Below are 5,137 nucleotides of genomic sequence, written 5' to 3' on the forward strand. Positions count from 1 at the left end.
ATATATATATTAAAAAATTTTGTGTTGAGTTCATTCTTTTAAAAGAACTTATATCTATTAAAATGGCAGATCTCTCGTTAGATGATAATAAGGGTAAATCACAATAATAAGCTAAGGTGAGCAAAATTTTACACCAATCAGTCAAACCGAAAACTGCTTCATAGATCAACCAAACCACGTTTCTATGTAGTTCGAACCAGGTCAATTCAAACTCAAAATACATGTAATTCGAATCAACTTTATTCGAATTACACACACGCATACACTCACTAATTCGAATCAACCTGTTTCGAATTACACTTTGCTTAATTCGAATTAGGTTGATTCGAATTATACCTATGCACAAAATCCCAAGTAGTTTGAATCTGGTTGATTTGAATTACTCACGTTTTGCCTCTAGTAGTAATTCGAATGGGTTGTTTCGAATTACACTGGATTCGGCTATAAAAGGAGTTCGAACCCACCTCATTCGAATCACTTTCCCATTCTCATACCCCACCGAATCCCAGAGAAAACGACCCAGATTCGCTCTGACAAAGGTTCAAGCAGGATACCTAGCTGATGGGGGACGATCCGGAAAGACTATATCATTTAGATGGAGTTGCTCACATAGCTGGGGTCATCAACAACGAGGTTAGTAGTTTGATTTTTTATTTTTGTGGTTTATTTTAGTGGTTTTGCATGTGGTTTATGTGAGTGGTTTTGCATGTGGTTTATTTTAGTGATTTTGCTTGTGGTTTTATTGGTGGTTTATGTTAGTGGTTTATGTTAGAGGTATTGCAAGTGGTTTAATTTAGTGGTTTTGTTTGCGGTTTTGTTGGTGATTTATGTTAGTGGTTTATGTTATCGGTATTGGAAGTGGTTTATGTATGCGGTTTTGCAAGTGGTTTATGCCAGTGGTTTTGCATGTGGTTTTTGTTAGTGGTTTTGCATGTGGTTTATGTTAGTGGTTTATGTTAGTGGTTTATGCATGCGGTTTTGCAAGTGGTTTATGGCAGTGGTTTTGCATGTGGTTTTTGTTAGTGGTTTTACATGTGGTTTATGTTAGCAGTTTATGTTAGTGGTTTATGTTAGTGCTTTATGCATGCGATTTTGCAAGTGGTTTATGCTAGTGGTTTTGCATGTGGTTTCTGTTAGTGGTTTTGCATGTGGTTTATGTTAGTGGTTTATTTTAGTCCTCATCATTCTCGATCGTGAAACAATCATACTTCACGATTTCTTGCAGCATTGAGATTGGAATGCGATAAAAAAACTTCTTAACCCGTTTCACGCCTTCCAGCCCAAGTTTCTGTTGTACAGAATTAACGCTCATCATAGCTCGTCGTAGGCCTCATGAAAATATTGAGAGGATCCTTATTGGTGAATTTTACACCGGATCGTGTTTTCCTCTTAATCGATTCTCTGTGGTGAACTAAAACTACAAAACTCTCCTCACTAGCTATTCTCCCACTCTAATGAGATCAATTCACGTTCACACCATATATATACACCTCTGGTCCTTTGTAATTTGAACCAGCCTAATTCAAACTATACATTGTGTAATTCGAATCAGCTTGTGTCAAACTACTTGGGATTGCGTGTTGGGGGTAATTCGAATCACCCTGATTCGAATTACTGTGTGTGTGTAATTCGAATCAAGTTGATTCGAATTGCTGTGTGTCTGCCTCTCTCTTTAATTTGAATCAGGATCATTCGAATTATGTTCAAATGGAGTTCGAATTTAACTGGTTTGAACTACATATAAACGTGCATTAGTTGATTCATGAACCAGAATTTGGTTTGGCGGATTTGGGTAAAAATTTCCTCACCTTGGCTTAATTGAGTTTTTTGCCCTGATAATAATATAAATTTAATGGGACGGGAGGAGAAAAAAAAAGAGGGTGAAATTTGAGACTTTGTTATATATCTCTAACTTTGTAAAAGTTCACATGTTCTTTTAGGTTTGAACATAATTATTAAAAAGAAATAAATTTTTGAGAAAAGGATAAATAGGTCTCTGACCTTTTGCCCCGCGGACATTTTCGTCCCTGAGCATTTGAAAATACTTTTAAATCTCCGACCTTTACAAATCTTGGACAGATAAGTCTCTCCGTCCAATTGCCTCCGTCAGACCCAACGAAAAAATATGACGTGGCTCCCGTTCTAATGACGTGGCATGACGGGTTGACACGTGGACTGCTAACCGGAAGGCTACTTTTAAAAATTGGACAATTAAGTCCCGGCACCACTAAACTACGTCGTTTTGCTTTGGCCTCTTACAAAGACCCACATCCTTTAAGTTGTATACAATACCCATTACACCCATACCACCCCTTCTGAATTACATTAAACCCTAAGAATACCAACGATCACCATACTCTGTTTCTCCCTCCAAAAAGGTCACTACCCAGGCTGAGACGGTTGCGGTGTGCAGTGGCTGTCGAAGAGGAAAAACCCTCCATTGTTGTCTGAGTTGCTGTCTTCGTCACCGAAGGTAAAAATTCTATTGTATTGCTTACTTAGTGGATTGTGAGGTTCAGTGCTTATGCAAGTATGAACTGTGTTATGAAAGGACTAATCGTGCATGTTGATAGTGTTGTCAAAAAAGTATTGGGATTTTTTTGTTTAAAATTGATTTATCGTTAGGGCAAAGAAAGTTTCTGGGGTGATTTTCATTTCTGTATGTTGAAGGACATTGCTTTTTAATATGTGAAAAGAGTACTTCTTGATCATTGTTTACATTTTTTTGTTTTTATTTTTTATTTTTCAGATGGTTAATGTGTTTGTAGTGCCTGTTTTTCACCATGGAGGTAATTTTGTGAGAGAAAGTAATGATTTTCTGGTTTATAAGAATGGAAAGGTAAAGAAGTTTCTAGAAATGGACCTGGACCTTGTTAATTTTGGATACTTGATCACACTGTTTAAGGACTTAGAGTACCAATCATACAAGATAGTTTATTGGTATGATCCTAGGAGTCCTGATATTGAGTCTGGGCTGCATATTTTGACAAGGGATGCATGGATTAATGCAATGCGAGAGAACAAAATGAAGAATACAGAAACGGAGGAGTTTTACCTATACTTTGACCACCTTGTTGATGAACCTGAGATTGTGGATGATGTTGAAAAGTAAAGTAACAGTCCTGTGACAGAAGAGGTTTTCGTGGATAATCAGAGTTCATCATCTGATAATGGGTACGAGAGTCCGGAGGATGAGCCCTACAAACCTCCACCTCCCGGGTTTGAAAGTAATAGTAATGAAAATGATACCAGTGCTGATGAGAATGGTAGCAAAAGGCAGAGAGTAATGAAGGAAAAGAAAAAAGTTGTGTTTCCAAAGAAGCCAACTGCAAAGAAGATAGGTGCTAAAAGAAACAGGAAGACGTGAAAGAATAAGGGACAAAGTAGTGGACCTAATGAGCAGCAGGCCAGAAAGAATGTTGGGCCTGATTCTAATGTGCAGCCCAATAGAGACCCACAATCCAACAAGGACCAACATGTTAGGTTCTATGTGAGCCTGATCCAAGATGATGATGATGACCCGGTATATGATTATGAATTTGAGAATTTACATACAACTATATCATCAGATGATGAATCTAGCCAGCATAAATTTCCTGAGTTTGATTATGATTATGCTTTTGGAGAGGGGAGGTTTGAGTTAGGGACTAGGTTTGCCACCATAGAGAGATTTAAGGAAGTTGTGAAAGACTCATTCATTGCTGAGGGTATGGAGCTTATGTGGATTAAGAATGACAAGGAGAGAGTGAGGGTGGGATGCATGGATGATGAGTGTCCGTGGCTGGTTCATTTATCATACAATAATCTCTGTAATGCTACCAGGGAAAGACTTACAAAAATGACCATACATGTGCAAGGGAAATGGGAAGTAATGCGGCTGATCAATATTGGATTAGCTTGAAGGTTGAGAAGAGAATGAGTACACAGCCTCATATGAGGATAAGTGAGGCTATTGACTTTTTCAGAGAAGAATTCTCACTCATTGTACATCCAAAAATGTTTTAAAGAGCAGTTAGAGAGGCAAGAGAGAGAATCATGGGCAATGAGAGGGAGCAGTACAGTAATATTATTAGAGATTACTTGTTTGAGATATTAAGAAGCAACCCAGGATCTAGGGCAGAATTGTGTGTCACACCTATCCCCCAATCCCCTTGTGTTTGATAAGCTCTATATATGTTTAGTGGCATGCAAGCAAGGTTTCAAGAGTGGATGTAGGCTGTTGATATATCTTGATGGCTGTTTTCTGAAAATTTATTATGGTGGACAACTCCTTACAGTAGTGGCCCAGGATGTAAATAACCATATTTATGTGGTTGCCTACAGAGTAGCAAGGTCTCAAACTAAGGAATCTTGGAAGTGGTTTTTGACTATTCTCCAAGAAAATTTGGGGGATGTGCAGACCCATGGTTGGAATTTTATGTCCGACCAACAAAAGGTAAACTTCATTATTCTTTAACTACTTGGTACTTGTTAAAAATTGATGACTATTTTACTTATGAGGAGACTTATTTACTTTTAGTTCCTGTTTTAGTGTTAGGTAATTGTTTAATGATGAATGTTGTTGAATACTAGGTTATTTTTTAGTAGCTGTATACAACTGCTATTTTACTTAATATGAATGACTACTGTTTTACTTAGTATGAATGTACAACTGCTATTTTACTTAAAAATGTTATTGAATACTAGGTTCTTTAACAATTGTATGATGACTGTTGTTTTACTTAATATAAATGTACAACTACTATATAGAGATTGCTACCTGCATTGAAATCAGTAATGCCAAATGCCCATCACCGAAATTGTATGATGCACATTTGAAAAAATTTTATCATCCGGTTTAAGGATCTGTATATTCGGGAGGTGATTTGGGACTGTGCTAAATACACCACTATACCAAAATTCAAGGAGCAAATGGAGAAACTCAAAAGAATTAACCAGAATGCATAGGAATATCTGTCGAAATTTGAGCCAGCAACTTGGGTGAAGGCCTATTTCTCACATGGACCAAAAGTGAATCCAACTCCTTCCATGTCTGTGGCAGCAACACCAAGACATGTAACACCAGCTCCAGTGGCAGACCAACTCAAGTCAGGTCGTGTAACTAGAGGGACACCATTTAGGCCTCCAATTCAAGTTC

Source organism: Arachis duranensis, chromosome 2, assembly GCF_000817695.3.
Source record: "Arachis duranensis cultivar V14167 chromosome 2, aradu.V14167.gnm2.J7QH, whole genome shotgun sequence".
Classification (NCBI taxonomy): Eukaryota; Viridiplantae; Streptophyta; class Magnoliopsida; order Fabales; family Fabaceae; genus Arachis; species Arachis duranensis.